Source organism: Akebia trifoliata, chromosome 16 (genome assembly GCF_017979445.1).
Source record: "Akebia trifoliata isolate Shusen 1 chromosome 16, ASM1797944v1, whole genome shotgun sequence".
In the NCBI taxonomy this organism is placed as follows: domain Eukaryota; kingdom Viridiplantae; phylum Streptophyta; class Magnoliopsida; order Ranunculales; family Lardizabalaceae; genus Akebia; species Akebia trifoliata.
The window spans coordinates 32,354,012-32,371,831 of NC_141390.1; the positions used below are offsets into that span (position 1 = coordinate 32,354,012).

At 35.2% G+C, this 17,820-nt stretch overlaps 1 pseudogene; it reads right to left on the reverse strand.

Annotated features, from left to right (window-relative positions):
• Window positions 1-13,293: 13,293 nt before the first annotated feature.
• On the reverse strand, window positions 13,294-14,209 carry LOC147383678 (agamous-like MADS-box protein AGL80 pseudogene; annotated as a pseudogene).
• Between the last annotated feature and the right edge of the window lie 3,611 nt (window positions 14,210-17,820).

Consider the following 17,820-nt stretch of genomic DNA (forward strand, 5'->3'; position numbering starts at 1 on the left):
GAATCTACACAAAAGATCAATTTAATTGGTAATGTCCATCCATTGAGAATAGCATTGTGTCGAAGAATGATTTATAATTGCTTGATTTAAATTACTTTTCAAGTGATTAATTTTACTTGATACAAATTATCAAACACTATGAACGGACCACATATCCATAAGGTAAGAGTCCCCAAAAGTACCTTGAAATTGGAGTGTCATCTGAACGGGACACCTGATTAGATCCGTACTCTTACTTTAATCGATCTGCTTCACGATTCACACGCTTTTGACTCTTGTGATGGCTTTTCTAGAAAGACATAAAAAAATAAAAAAGAAAAAAAAAGAAGAAAGAAGAAGACAAGAAAGGCAAAACAAAAAAAGAGGAACGATGACTGATGGGGGTGAGGGCGCGTCGCTGCTTAATTTCCTGTCTCAATTTTCGTTGGGGCTTTGAAAATAGAGCGACCCTTTTAGACAAAGATGGAAGGGTTTACACATAATATCCCCCACCTTTCAATGTCTCCACTTTATTTTTTTACCCATTTTCGTGGTCTTACGTTTCCTTGTGAAAAAGAGATAAATAAGGACTTCATTTCTGAGTACTCTTTGAAGCTGGCAGGCCATTTCAAAAATTTGAAGAAACCCTCCTTGTTACCAGATGCATGGTGTTTTGAGTTCATTACACGTCCCTACATTTTTTATAAAATTTTGTAATATCTCTTAGAAATGTCACGTGTAATCCAATGGAGAGCATTCCTTCAAAATTTTCTATCATTTCAAAGTTTTTTCCCTTCAATTTAAGTGATTTGGCAACAAGGGAAAACGTTGGACTGACTTTGTTGGACACTGCGTTCAACATTATGTTGACGTGATAGTGCTTAAAGAACCATTGATTTTTTAACTTGTATCTTGAGAAAAGAAATCTATAATTATTTGTGCACTGCCCCGTCAATATATTGTTGGATGTAGTGTCCAACGAAGTTAGTGTAGCATGACTCTTGGGCCTATTCATTGGGCTTTTGTGATTTTATGAGATTCCACTTCTTGATTCCAGTCTCCTGTGAGAGACTAATAGAAAATTACCTACACGCCCTCATTTTCAACAACTTGTCGAAAGCCTTTGATTTTTCTCTCAATTTCTTTTTTCTTCAATCTACCCATTGATTCCATCTCCTTCAATACTCAACCCTCAAGGACAAGATAAGATATTATGAAAAGTTGGATTTTGGAAAGAAAAATCATGTGATTTTTTATTTTTCTCCCAAATTTTTGTCTTAAACCTACCCATTGATTCTATCTCATTCAATATTCAAATCACCTAAGGGACATGATATGATATTATGAAAAATTATACTTTGGAAAGAAAAATCTAGGATTTTTGTCAAGAGGTTGGAGGCGATGGATCAAAGCCGAGGTTGAATAGGTTTCAGACGAATTTTCCTCATAGATTGAAGTATGGGATATTGGGAGGAAAAAAAAAAATAATAAAAATCAAGTAGTCTAGACTAGCTAGAATTGAAAACAGGGATAATTACATCATTTTTGTTAGTCTTTAGTAGATGACCAAGGGAGAACTTTCTTCTTCGATTCGTTTATCAATATAGATGTTATGGATACAGATGATTTATGTAGTTCCACAGTGGAGAAAAGCTAGATTGGGAGCTGTCAATGACTTGACGAATGTGATCATCCAATTTTTGGATTTTCTTTGCATACAAATCAGCCAATTTTTATCTTATAATTAATTTCTTAAAATAATTGAAAATATGAAAATAACAAATAAAATGAAGCAGCACCCATTGTACCTGTTAGTTGTTAACAATGAATCACCATTATTATTATTTACTTAAACATTGATAGAAGTGTGTGGTTTGTATGTGGAATTAATACAATTGCAATTTTCTATCCTAAAATTATGAAATGAGTTGTGATGAATGCACGCGGTAAATCATAGGTGGTTGATGTGGCAAGGGCACATAACCATAGATCTTTTTCTTCATGATACACAAGGTAAAAAGATCTGTGATTCTATGCCGTTGCCATGTCAGCCTCATACACAAACCGCGTGCATTTATCATTGTTCTTAAGAAATTATGGAGATGCTCGGAGCCCACCTCCGTTCACATTACATTAGTAGTTTTAAATATAAAGTGAGTCAAGTCAACATTACATATGCAAACGTGGCATTGTTCTTTTCAGTTTTTGCATGGGAACCGATATTTATAAGACTAATGTATGAATTAGGGTTTGGTGGAGAAAATGGAAGTGTGCTTACTTGCTTATTGCTTAACACCCAACAACATGATCAACAAGTGGGTTGTTGTCGTCGTCGTTTTGGTTAGAAAATGTGTTGAAGAGGACCACAAAGCTTTTAAAATCATACGTTACTCCATTCAAACAAGTGGATCATGGATGACCAGTTCCATCATGGGGTCGTGTCGTCTCCTATTATCTAATAGTAGTCTTCATCATTATTAATTCATAATTTTTCTGTTTTCTTCTCCATGCATGGGGGACCACCTCTTCTATTGGCCGCCTTGATATATAATTTTTAGTAATTAAGTGTTTGATTTCCATGATTTGGTTTGGTTCAGCTCAAGTTAGGTGAAGTCAATTCAAGTCCGTTCAATATTATTAATCATGAAAATACTGATGCAAAAGATCTATAGGATAAAAATAAAGATTTACGTGGTTTGACAAGATTATTTACATCTATATAGAACGTTCTTTCTTCACTAACTCCTAAAATTGGATTACCCAGAATAATTATAGAATGTATTTTTAATTCAATTCGCATACTTGGTCAGAAAAATGTATCTATTTATATGTTCAATTGTAATTCTAGGGACAACATCATCCTCCTCAATTTTATACATTATAAGTATTACTTACCCTATTAGATGTGGAGCTCAAAATTTGATGGTGAAAATATTTTGACTTGTTATAAACTTTTGATAAATTTGATAACAAGTGTCAAAATCGGCCTCTTAGTGAGAATTATTAACCCCTTAAAAATGAATTCAGCTCTTGAGACATCTCCTATTCCATGAGGGATCTCTTTGAGTCATCCTTAGTCTACCAAGTTATAGATTTCTCCAGGTCCACTGACTCAAGAATGTCTAGCCCACTTTGGTGGAACTACACCTCAAAGATATGTCCAGTGGGTTATTTTTAGCCACCAGTTTAGACTTTGGAGCATGCTTCTGTCATGGGCTTGTACTCACCTATGGCCCAATCATAAAACCCAAGCCCGATACTGGGATGGTAAACTAAGGGTGCTTGTGTTCAACCTAGCTTGGGCCTTGAGCATGAGTGCCTAGATTCCTCAGTGATAACGGGTCTCAAGGATTTTTTTAATTGATCTCTTTATGATTTCTGCAGTTTTTCCCACATCTTCATTAGCCTATGTTTGGCGGAGAGTCTCCAAAGTCATAAAAATAACTGGCAGGTTGCCCTGAACCTGAAATTTACTATTAAACGAAGCTCAGGCCCGTCCAACTAATAGGAGGCCCAAAAAAGAAACCTAGGTCTATATCAGTGGGCCTAATCAATTAATCCAAGAAGCCCATAGGGAACCCCAACTCATTAACATCATCATCTTACGCCCATGGTTTTAAATCTTGTCCATACATCTCGGTATTGTCCACCAAAGAGACTGATAGACAAATGAAACATATCGGAAGAGATTTAAAACCATGGTTCATTTTTCTCCTTGTTGAACAAGATGACTTAAATGTATTGGAAAACTCATCCGAGATGACTCTGTCTCATTCATGGAAGATGAGACATCCAAAAGAGTTTTAAAACCAGGCTTAGGCCAGTTATAGCGGTATAAAATTATCAAATACCGGGGAACTATTATGTCATCTAAATTTTAAACGAAAGAGGATTACATAAAGGAAAATGCTGAAATGACAAAAAGTATTTACTGTGATTCTCACAAGTCTGACGTGGGAAATGCACATAACCATAGATGTGTTTCCTCGCGATACGAATAAAAACCATCTATGGTTATGTATGCATGTTCACGTCAGAATTGTGAGAATCACAGTAAATACCGTGTCACCCCAGCATGACTCTTACATAAAATACATCAAGTCCTTAATGTGAATCTAAATTTCTTTCTCCAAGAGATCTCGTGAGAAATCAAATGCAACTATACTTTTTTTTTTTTGATTAATAGAAACAATACTGCACACCAAAAAAGTGTGTGTGTGTGTGACAAGAGAATGGCATACAAGATAGAAAGCCATGGCTAGGCTACTGTCTTAGGACCACCACTATGAAAGTGCTCTTTTTTGTTTAGTTTGATTAAATTAGAGAAACTCAATCATATTCGTACCTAATTAATTAAAGATTTCCTAATTAATTTATTGATCTCAAGAAATCATTCACGATAAAGGTTGAAGATCTCTTTAAGCTAACAAAAAGCGGCATTTTTATAAGAACGTGAGTGCACCAAGAAACTATTGATTAGTGATTAAAAGGTTAAAAAGAGAATATGAAGCATTGAGTCCATTTAGAAGAAGGTGGACATGCCAAACTCTGGCTCTCATTAGTGGGGGTTCAAAGAAGATGCCTTAAAGGTAGGCTCACAGCTTGCATTGATTTATTTTCTTTCTTTGGAAACTCCACCCCTTAACAACCCATCCTTTCACACACCATTTCAGAAAGAACCCACTTCGCTTTCTTTACCCTATTTTTAATTATTTGGTAACTCCCTATCTTTTCCAAAGAATTTAAAGTAAATTTGCCCAATTAATGATTGCATACTCAAAATGATTAATAAGTAATTTGGGCACTTCAAAATAACATGAATGCGTTTCATCAATCATCTCTATAGAACGCGCCATTTATGAAAAAATTATTTAATCTTACCTTTGTATTTGAATGGGTGACCAATTTTAGTTACGAGTGGAATGGTCGAATTGGAGTTGTGTCACGTTGTTAGTGACAAAGTCGAAAAGACTATCTATTTATGTCGATGCTACTAGAGTGACCACAATGATATCTATGAATTAGATCCCTAGTATATTAGATGGTAATCTTAGAATAAAAATATCTCAATATGTTGAGAGAGAGAGAGAGAGAGAGAGAGAGAGAGAATCTGAAAAATAGTTAACATTTCTCACACAACTGAGATTAAATTAGCTGTTGCACACTCCCAACGCAACAACTTCATGTCTTAGGACTCTAATTCCGAATAAGGTAAAAGATGGATATTTTTCTATTTTTCATTTTAATAATGAGATAAGGAAAGTTATGGTGAAGAAAAAAAGAAGGTACAGAAGAACAAAGGCTATTTGGGTTAATATTTTAAAGTAGAGAACCATCACTATGATTCCTGACACTATGATCAAGCCCAAAGGGCTCCTACTATTACTACTACTACTACTATAAATTGAAGAGAGCTTTCTTGCCATTGGAAACCAGATAAGAGTACAACACAACTTTGCTGTTAACATAGATTGTGTTGGAGTTTAACTGAAAGAGAAGAGTGATGGGAGGTAACAACAGACAGAGAAAATCTTGTTGCTTGTTCTCCATATTCAACATCTTCAAGTTTAAGGGGTCACATGATAGGGATGATATGGTATGGGATGAAGCAGTGAACGGGCGGAGAGTACACCCGAGTGACTATGACAAAGGCTACTGGGTAGCTGAACCTAACATAGACAGCCAAGCCTCGGCCTTCATTGCTAAATTCTATGAATCGCGTGTCTCGGACTCCGACCGACAGACCACTGCACCTGTTTAACATTTCTGTATTTTCCGCTCTGTCTCGTCTTACCCAATTTTTTTTTTTTTTTAATGTTTCTTTTATTGTAATTTACTAGGAGCATGCTCTGAAAGGTTGTGAATTACAATACTGAAAAGAATAATGTAAGGATTTGCTTGTTCATCGTACCTACTTCTTCTCTTTCTGCATAATATTGTTTAGGACTATGTTCTTTGCAAGATTTCAAAATAAAACCTGAGGATTCCTGGAAAATGTAGTATATCAAATAAGGGCTAATGCAAAATGAGCCTAGCCAATACATTTTTGCGATTTGGCATTGTTTTATGTGTACCCTTTAACTGTTGTAATATAGACCAATTCCTTGATTCTAGCACCTTAAAGAACAAGCATGGTTGTTATGATTTGCTAGATTCCTGAGACCAACCTAAATTCCCCATGATCATGAAGAAAGTCTTGTATTACGTGTGGATGAAGCTTTAAGTTATAGATGATGGCGCAATTAATATGGGCTATTCCTCACTTGTCATGATTACGGGCATTTTTACACTACCATGAAGAAATGGTTTGGATTTCTTTCACTAATATTATTGTATAAAGTACGTGTTTGTCTTCTTTTTCTTTTTGATCTTGCATTTATTTCTTTCCAATTCTCACCTATTTTCATTCTTTCCTTGTATCCCTGCACACACTAACAATAGGATGATTTCTTTCCTGAAAAGAAATGGCTTCTAACATCCAAGATTCAATGGCTTCTAACATTCTCAACTGGGATGAAGCTCCATGTGCCTTATTGGAGTAAAAAAAAGCATGCAATCATCTCACACGATGACATATATAATGCACGGACATTGCAACATCTGAGAAAATTGTCTGTGTAGCAATGAATCAGCACTGTTAAATTTATGGACGTAGCTAGAACCACTGATTCGGGAATGAAATTATCAAAGTTCAGAAACCAATTCGTGCACAGGAAAGATCTTTTTTCATCCATTTCACCAATAAGAAATGTTGGAATCTAATTCTTAACTTTGGCCATTCCTTAGAGCCCTCTGTTTACGTCGGGGTTCCAGTTGCATCATAGTACAATAGTTCATATCATACATTGTAATGTTGATTGAAATACAAAAGTATTAGACCTCACATGTCATAATCATCAAAGTAGGAGTAGGACTGTCAGGCATAATCTTGATTCCAGCCTCATTGTCCAATGAGAGCGAGAAATAATTCATATGTTTTAAAGGTTTTAATACACCTAAAGGAATCAAATGCTCATTGTTAACCCTAAGGAAATCATACAACATAGAAGAATGCCTAAAACTAAAATGGTCTTCTATTGGTGAAGATTAAGTAATCACTCAATATTCTCTTTCTTTTCCTGTGGTTCATCCTTCTTTGGATGGTGATATATATTAGGTCACTCTCACCATGCCAGGCTAAAAGTAACTCTAAGTGGAGATATTTCTTTAGTAAGATATTTTTCAATGGAGAGATTGAAAAATATCTTACTAACATGTCAACTGAGGGAACATCAAAACTCATAGAGATTGAGATATTTATAATAAAACTTGGCATATGTGCTACCTGAATACATAATGCAGCAGGTGTGGCTCCCATTTACAATTTTAATTAATGGTAATCAGTGTCTGAATGGAAAAGAAATTGATGAAGATGGAAAAACTATAGAAATATTCTTATAGAGTATGCTTGTCTAGATCTAAAAACCCTTGTTATACTTCGTTGTGCTAATTAGGACCGTCGTGCCCTATAGAATTCATCGATTTCATATCTTGATAAGGAGAATCCATGGAAGACCATCCTATCTAATGTTTAAGAAAATTTCTGGTGGCCATTGATACCTACACACTCATACGTGGTGCAAGAACATGCCTATGGGTGATCTTAGACTATTACTACTTTAACAATCTGGCTCGATGCACTTTGCCTTTAATTTATGCTAGACAACTAAGGTTAGGATTGCCGCCAAGCTAAAGCTTTTCAAAAGTGATATTAAAGAGATCTTGATTGGTTTCATTGATAGAATTCATATCTTGATATGGAGATCAATTCTCTTAAAAGAAGAGGAAGTATCAGATATTGAAGGGTCAATAATTTATTTTAGTACTTCTGTATCCCCTGTCCTTTGTTTAATTTATCTATTAAATAATACTTTGGCAAACACACGTCAGTTGAATATATATCAATGATCTAGACAGAGTTAGCTCAAGGGTTTAGAAGAAACCAGGGCGGAAAATCAGAGCAGCGATCACCATAAACAGTACATATGGGACTATTTGTAAAATAAATAACGTATTTCAGGAACTTATATTGTGGTGGGTTGTTCTGCTTTTAAAAAAACTCAAACTCAAAGCCTTTTAAATGAAATGAAATATCTATTGGTGGGAACTTTGAAATTTTCAAAAAAAAAAAAATCATTTTCCCACATTGGATAAGTAGAGTTTTTCCCTCAACTGTATGGATAGACCCTCACCTTCCATTTCGCAATTGGATATGTGTTTGTCGTAGTTCGTTTGGGTGTGTTTCTGAGTTGCACTTTGTAAGTGTACATCATTAAATGGTTCGATGGTTGATTTGCTGAACATTGCTGTTGGGGTGAGATCAATTTTGCATTTGGAAATGAAATTATGCGTCGGCTTGGATCGAATCAATTGGCACAACGTGAAAAAAGCCTATATTTGACGAGCCAAGGCATCAAAATTTTCGTTGTCATTTTTTTTTTACGGACCGAAAGCGTCAAATTAACGGAGGATGGGAGAAATTTGATGACTCTAAGCTGTCGAATTGGGGAACATAAAAAATTTCAATGGCCATGGGTTGTCAAAATTCGATTTCTAAAATTAGTGGGCTTTCGCCTGTCAAAATTTTCAGTTTTCACATAGTGTGATGTGCGATTGGGTGCAAATAGTTCTTGGTTCAAATTCAGTGATACCATGACCAAATGGACATACTCCAACTAGCCATTGGGGTTTTTTTTTTGGGGGGGGGGGGGGGGGGGGGGTATATGAGTGAAGAGGTATATCGGTTCGGACCAATCCAATCAAATATGTACCAAAGACCCGATTAGCATGTTGGCCAGACAAGACCGACAATGAAGAAGGTGTAAGTACGGAAGGTGAGGTACCATTAAAACTGCCTTTAAGGGGACAATGTGCACAGTCTTATAAGTAAAGAGCATAGAGTATGGGTACACTCCCAAACAAATGCAGTTTTGGCCGTTTTGGAGTTTTCTTCCACTTTCCATTCAACTCCCAACATCATCCAAAGTTCCAAACCTGTGTGGGGTTCTTGGTCAGGTTGCTAACATGTGCAATAGGTTATTCTAGCCATGCATTTTTTTCCTATTTGCACCATTTTGCATGTTTTGACTACTTTGTCATGAAATTGTGTGAAGTTTGATAGTAGTTAAGCCATGTGAGGATAAAAAACAAAAAATAAAAAAATCCAAAAAACAAAAAACAAGAAATGGAACCTGATTCATCTATATTTTGATTCCAATTATTGGAATAGAATGCCAAGGTTGAGGGGATAGGACTGCGGCTCTTCACAAAATAATAGCATCGAAACAGAGAAAAATGGTCGATTGAGGTTTTTCGAATTACTCAATCCGTGTACATGTCAAAACAATTCACCGAACATCTTCCTTGTTTTCTTTAGAATTTTACAGTTTTAATGATTTATTTGTGATTGCCACCCCCAATTTTTGAAAGTTACCGATAAAAAAAATCTAAATAAACAAGCAAACAAATTATAATTAAACAAGTAAAGGAAATCCTTGAGTAATACAGCGTGGCCAGTCATTTAATTTGACAGAACAAAAAAAAAAAATCATAGATGAGATGTATAACTACATTTCCCTAGAGATATCAGGGTATAATTTATGCTCAATCATATGTAAGATAGTCCTTGCCTTGGAATAGGCTATTAGAGAACTTAAAAATAAAGATTAGATTTATGTGCCCGAGGATGTTGGACTTCCACACGTGAATGATTTATGAGATGATGGGGTTAACACATTGCTTTTCATTAAAAGCAGATCATGTGGAAGAGAGTCAAGTGACCTCACAAAGCCAATTGACCCGCTGATATATATTTATGGAATTGTCACCCTCAAAATAAATTAAATGAATGTCAATCCTTGATATAAATAGAAGGAATCATGCAACCTTAGTTTCTTTCGAGGCTCGGCTTGATATTGTTGAATAATCTATAAGATCTCAATTTATTTTTTTTGTTAAAAAGAAAAGAGATAATTTTCTACAATGTTGAAGCTTACATTTGACACTTGATCATTGAAAACTCTGCTACTTAAAAAAGTAATACTTCAATTATTTGATGGTATAATATGACTGTTCCCACTTGGGTATTGTTTGATATAACATGTCACAGATAAAGTGGGCTCAAGAATCTCCACTTCATGGATTCAAATGTATCCATATCAGATGATTGTAACCATTTGATCCACCACAGTCTTACTAAGTGGTCAAAAAAGAACAAAGTAATTTTCCAAAAAGGGAAAGCAAATTGAAAAGTTAAAGTTATTAGATTAATTTGATGATCAAAAGAATACAAATGGTGTACAATTTTGTACATTTGATTGATATGGGAGAGTGGTACCACACTTTTGCTCATAATGAAAAGGGTCTCTCCAACTTCCTCTGTAAAAGAAAGGTCGCATTCAAAGAAGAAATATAAAAAAAGAGAGAAACATTTGATGTGTTATGGTGTCAGTTTAGTTTAGGTGTGATCACCATGTGTCCATCCAATCAGAGGGCTTAGAAATAAAGAAAGTGTCATATCCTTCAACCACATCTCACGGATCTTGTTCCCCCTTAAGCCTACACCCCGACTTATCCTTCTCCTCATCAAGCTCTCCTATATAAACTCAAGAGGATTCCCTCATCTTCTCGACAATTGAAGTCTAGCAGAATTGAAAATAAAAAGAATGGCTTCTTGGGTTCGCACAATCACATCTCCATTCAGAAAAGCTTGCACTTTCTTCAACCCCAACAACCAAAGAGATAAGAAGACACAACAAGGTATATATTGTTATATATGCTATGTTAGCCATATTGGATCTTGATGTAAATGAACTCTTATATATTGTGGTTGGTTCTTATTATAGGGAATGACAATCGTGTTATGGATTTGCATGGTGAAGTAATGGCTTGTGCTTATGAGGATGTTCAGGTGATGTGGTCGATCCTCGACAAGTCCAAGCCTACACTCTGCGATAACAGTTCTTGAGAATGTCCATGCCCATTTCATAAGGGCATATATGAGTTATATACACTATAAATGCATAAGTGTGCATCAAATTGTAGATATGGTATGTGGGGTGATCTTGTTATATTGGAGACAAGATGGGAAATTCAAAAAAAAAAAAAAGAAAAAAAGAAAAAAAAGGGAGAAAAATCAGAGAAGAAAAATGGCAAAAAAAAGGGATGCCTTCTGATTTGATGGTGATGCTATTGATCTTTGATATATATATATATATATATAGGGAATCCCCATGGTTAATAAAGAACATGGTGAGATTTAATGAAAAAAAATTAGATTGTTGGCATGGTTGTACTCGTTTTTTTTTTTAATTCATGGTTTCTGTTTCATCAACACATTTTCTATTTCTTTGTTATAAGAGGACCGGTAATATATGTTGCATAGGAAAACAAGGCTGTAAATTAATAGGTATTCGAAATCTATGCCATGGAAGGTAGCCTGAACATTGTTTGATTCTCCTTTCTCAAGCCAATTCATTGAATCAGAGAAAAAAATAATATGTTAATGAGTCGGTATATCTTATTTTGAGAGAAACCCTTTCCTTACTAAGTGAGGTAAAAGGTCCACATATCTGATTTTTTCAGCTAAACATAAAGAAACGACTCCGCCTGATGTGATATGCGCTAGAACTATAGAGCTGTACTCCTCAGGATGCAAAACTGCACTTTTTTTTGTTATGGGAGATGTGCAGTTATGTATCCGGAGGAGTAAAAATCTACGATTCTTGCACGTGTCACATCAGAGGGAGTCGATTGAGTATACCATGTGAGGGATCTATTTTATCATTACACAAATATAAATGAGGGCACTCTCAATTGGTCTCAAATGAGGGGTACTCTTGTCGTTTAATTTAAATCGTTTTGTAAGCGATAAAACTAACCTCGGGCAGATGCTTTCTATCAAACAAACGGTTGAGATGGGAGAATGTTTCACAGGAATGCCCCCAATGAAATGGAACCCTAAGAGACATCTACTGATCTTTTACATACGGAAAACTGTTTTAGCATGTCTCATCAATGACTCAAAACTCTAATGTTGTTTTTATTATTATTTTAAAACCGGGTATCCCTGTAGACAGTGGACTGGCCCCCATCTGGGTTTTGCCCAGTTCATAAACCATGGTCTTGTCCAAGGACTAATCGACAAGCACATACAGCACCCACACATCATACACACCAGTTAAGTGAGGGTGCACCCTCGCAGGTGGTACTAATGCTCATATTGGATATCGAACTCATGACCTATGGGCATTAACTGCTTATCGGTCTGAAATTGCCATTGAGCCAATCCTTGGGTTGGCTCTAAAGTTGTTATCCACAGTTCTGATCCATGATGAAAAATCCAAAAATAAGAAATAATGATTGCGTAATTCAACGTGATAGGATAACTCAAAAACTCACCGACGTGACATATGCAAAGACCTGTTGATTTTTTTTGCACATGACACATGAGTGAGTTTCTGAGTTATTCTGTCACGTTGAGTTACAAAATCAGCACTCATAATGATTTCATTGTGGTGGTCCCCAAAGAGTGTCTCACATGGCCATATTGCTTGGCAGGTATCTGTGACAAGCATATTAGATATCCACTAATGACTTTAAGTTGATCAGATTTAAAAAAAAAAAAAAACATCATTTTAGAGAACTATAATGGAAAGGAAATACCATGTGATACAGACTAAAAATGCCATGATATTTATTATTATATAATTGTAATAAGATGTATAGGATATGATTGATTGATGTATCTTTCTGGATTTTAGTTTATTATATTTTTCTATATAAATGCCATTAGCATTCATGTCCTAGAATAAAAAAAATTAAATGACATTTATTGTCTAAAATCAAAATTACCTTTTGAGTCCCCTCCCCTCCCCTCCCTCAACAGACCTACACGCCATAAATCATCCCAATAAGTGTTTACTAGGTTTATTTCTTTTATTCGTGGGCTTTATGATGAAGCCCATGGATGGGTTTGAAGCCCATAATAAAAATTACTCAAATTTAACGAGCAGAAATCATATTCATGCTTCACTACACAGACCTAAATAAAGTGCTTCGTGGCATATACGGAGAATGGGGATTGACTTTGTGAAACAACTCCTGGAGTACAAGAAAATCTTCTCCCCACTCTGATTGAAAATTTCCTTTTCAGACTCATATATCATATGATTTAGGGAATATTTGTTCCAATCTTATAAGAATCTTTAAAGATGAGGAGAGACTATGAAAATGGAACAAAACATCTTATTAGACTTTACTAATAATACGCATAAACATGGAAGGAATTTTAAGAGAACAAAGTACTCATCTAGACTAGCTAGCTACCCTAAAACTTGGAACTTAGTAATTTAAAACATAATTCAAAGAAACTTAAACCGACATTTACATAAAATAACAACTGCACTTGTTATGGGAAGAAGGCATTGGACCATGAAGTAACATTGTGATCTCCGTATGACACCATCATCTCATGATCTCCAACACAACCCCCCATATGTTCATGAGGGTTCATCACTTCCATGAACCATGGTTGCCTCTGTAGAGCCTCCATATCCACCTCTAAAGTAGTCATCTTATCCACCTCTTGATCAACAGTAGTAGTAGTAGTAGTAGTAGTAGTACTCTTCATCATCCTCTGATTATCAAATTGGGGTGTTAATTTCTTTCTAAGCATCTCCATCCTCTCTTGAATTGCCTTCATCTTCTCATCGATAAACCACGCCAAATCACTTAAATCCTGGGTTCCCACATCATGCAAACCTGCCTTACCCTCCAAGCAGCGATACATGAGTTGCGTAATCTCGTACACTCGGTTCTCCTGCTGCTGCCTATACACTTGTTCCTTCAATTTATTTATCCTTACCCCAAGGAGCCCTTCTTGATTCATCATTTTCTTGCTTTGCTCCATCTGAGGCAAACTCTTGAACCTAGTTAGCACACGATGTGCGTCCGATGGGTTTGACGGCCAAACATCCGGTTGCTCATTGTCGTAAGGACCGTATATAATTGCACATGCACTGACCCCACATAGGATGCTGAGTTCACTCACCTTCTTCAACAAGCCCTTCTTCCTTTTTTTGAAGGTGGCTCTCCTGGCAGAGTCATTAGGGATCAATGCAAGCTTCACCTTCTTCCTAGCCATGATATGGTTAATTAGAACAAAATTGGCTACTGTTGTTGGGTTTCTACTTTCTACTTTCTACTTTCTTGTGTGCCTAAGGCTTGGCTTGGTCATATAAATATATATAGAAATTGAAAGATACGATATATATATGGAATAATGTTAGAAGATCCTCTGTATAAGTACGGATGGATGTTAGGAGATAAGGGTAATTGATGACATTTTATTAAGAGATTTAGTACAGCTATTCTTAAATTAAAAAAATAAAAATAAAAATATCTGGGTGTAGAGATACTGAGATCATGGTTTTATTCAGATTATCAATATGGTGATTTTTATTTTTTTGCTTTGAAGTGGGACAGCCCATTATCATTTAATGATAGGTTCTAAGAATGGATCAAAAAGGTTGTTGCCTCAAGGTCGGATGCATGTCGGTCCCTCATTCACCTATTAAATTTGATATTTGATGTGGTATATATATACACATAAAGTGGGCCTGTCATGACTATCTTTGATGGTAATCTTCTTCTATGTTTTAAACTCGCTGAGTTGACTCAAAACTCATCTGAGCCAACTAGTCATTAATCTGAATATACAAATTGAGTTAACTTGCTTGAACCAACTGTGTATATACTTAAAAAAATACACCCATTCGGCTTAGAATTGGACTTGTATAGTTTAAACCCATGGTTGAATCTCTCCATTAAACAAACAGCTGAGAATGAGATAAAAGAGGAAAAACACTGATTTCTTAGAGATCTGTGGATGTCCTTTTAGGGATTAGTACAATTTTTCTAGACATACTATTTTCTTGGGTTTCCCAAGCATCTCAACCGTCAGTTTGATGCCCATCGTGGAGTTCTTGAAATTCCACTAGGTTAGATGGTTTTATTTAATGTTTTTACAATAAAAAAAAGGAAATATGTATAAATAATATTAAACATTTCTCATCAATACTTGAGGCACCCAAACTGACCCATGAGTCATTGAGTTGATTGGACTCAAATCAATTGATGTCCAAGTGGGGCAGATTTTCTGACTCGTACATTACATTGCTTATGTAAGATTGATCAGATTATCTTAATCTATCTGATTAATTAATGGATCAATCTTTAACGGTTCAGATCAATTTATGGGGATCAATCCTCTACAAACAAAGCTGTAACCAGTATTTTTGTGCCAAGTGTGAATTGAGACGTGCCACAGAACATATATTATATGTGTAACAGATCCGAGTTTTTCGCTGAAAAAGTTTGACTTGTGATCAAGAAAGAAACATTAATATGCTCTATGATATGATGCGGGTTTTCTTACCATTTATATATGAATAGGAGCTCAAACGAAGTTTGATGCTTTCCTTTCTATAAAAATCCTTCGAAAGATGAAATCTCCACCGATATCTAAGAACATGGTGTTTGTCCTCCCATCTCAGCCGCACGTTTGGTGCTCTGATTCAGACAGCGTTTGATGCTAGAGAAGTCTATTACCATAATCCAGAAAGGATGATGGATGAATGTACACGTTGTTGTTGCTGCACGTGCTAATTTTGATTAATTCTCTACTAATGCAATTATTTCATGATTAATTTTAAATCAAACAATCAATTTTGTCAATGATACTGTCTACGTTGGGTTTCCTTTTGTTTGTTTGATTCATGTATATATAATAAATAAATAAATCAATCAAAATCCTTATGGGGATTGGTGGAGTGAGCCCTATTTCAACATACAATAAAAACAATTAACAATTTTTTATTTATATTTATTGTCACCAGTCACCACCAATGATCTACATCTTATCTTAAATATTGGGTCAACTACTTATAAATCTGGAAGGATAGAGTTTTTATATTTTTTCCAATAATAGCTAAGCGGTTTAATGGATGAACATGTCCAGGTTGTGATATCAACACTTGGTAAATTTTTTTTTTTTTCTTATTTTTTCACAACCTCAAAGTTGCCTTGCAATGGTAAACAAACATAGCTATGGGTCTAAAGTCCAACACTCGTAATCGTGATTGACCAAGCAAACTGGCATCTACAAATAAATGGAGAATATACTTAATAGAATCGTTTTATTGAGTAAGCATCCTCCAATTATATTTTATGACACGAAACATCCTTTTAAGAGTTCTTAACCCAAATCATTTTAATGGGCAATTTAATCTTTAAAAAAGAAAAGAAAAAAAGAGTGCATTATTTAGAGTAAAACGGGGATATTCTTCTCTATAAATGAGTAACCATGGATGTATAGATAGTTACTTTGGATATTCATGAAGTATGCACTCCAATCACATTATCATAAAATTGTTATTCATAAATATTTTAATTCAATTTCAACGTTTCATGCATTGGAGTTGATTTTAGCCGGCTTCTACTTTTGCCTCCTCAATCTCAAATTACGGGAAACGCCTCACTCCTAGAGGTGTTTGTTTTAGATTTTAAATTGTACAAGTGTTTAACATGTTCTTCTCCTAAACTGTCCATCCTCTGAACTAAAATGAACCATCAACAAGACCCTAAAGAAATTTGGTTGCAAAATTATTTATTTATTCACTGCCATATGTTTGGCCTTCCCGTACCCTCATTGCCACTATAAATTAAGAGAGCTTCTATTGCCACATCAACTTTTGTTAACGCCACCCCAAGATATATGTGTTAGCAAAATCTGGAGTGGCACTATAATCTCTCTAAATTAATAAGGGTGAATGAAGATTAACAATTATTATATTCATTATCCTTGGGGCCTTATCCCAATTAGTGGCAGCTGAAGGCTGTTCCACCGTCACATTTTGTCAAATGCCACAAGTTTTGTTGACATGGAATAATCTAACATGAGCTTAGAATAGCGTATCAAAATCCATCTCACAAAATTTGAGAAGTTATAAATATATAAAATGAAAAAAAAAAATTACATTGAAGAATATGTGAAAGTTCAAATTTTGGGATTAAATTTCACGATCCTTGGAGGGAAAGTGGGTTGGAGGCTGTATCTAGTTGCACAATAACCCTGTTTTAATGAAATGATTTAGCATAAGTGTAAATTTTCTTTTTGAGAGAATATATACCCAAAAAATGCCCCAAAAAATGTGCAAATGTATTAACTAAAAATCATGATTTACAATTACAACTAATGTAACACAATGGATCCAGCTAATGATCGGTCAAGATTGAGGTATGTCCAAGGTTCCACAGTGATTCCATTATGAAGAGAAAAATCTTTGTTACATCACTACATATTATACTCTTTCTTCCAATAAAGAGAAATATATAACACCTAAGAAATGTGACTAGGTTTGTTCATATTATCAAAGAAAATATCCTTAAGAATTATTAACAGTACCTCATTAATGACTAGTACCATCAGCTCCACAAACCAGAACATCCAACCCAACTAACTCTAGTGCTTGTACATGTGGAGGGCACCAACCCTACCTCTCTGCATATATCACAACTGACAGAAATTGGTAACACCACAAACTTGTAGTTCATCCTTCCTAGAAATTAAGAAGACCATTACTTAATTAGTGGTGGTTGATTTATCAATCTTATTGGTTCTTTGAATGGATGGGCCTGTTGACCAGTTTGGTCAATTGTCCAATCATGAGTGTCATCCATGTGATATGTATCGGGCTAGGCATCCCCTCCCAACTGTTATTTTCCAAAGTCAATATATATATA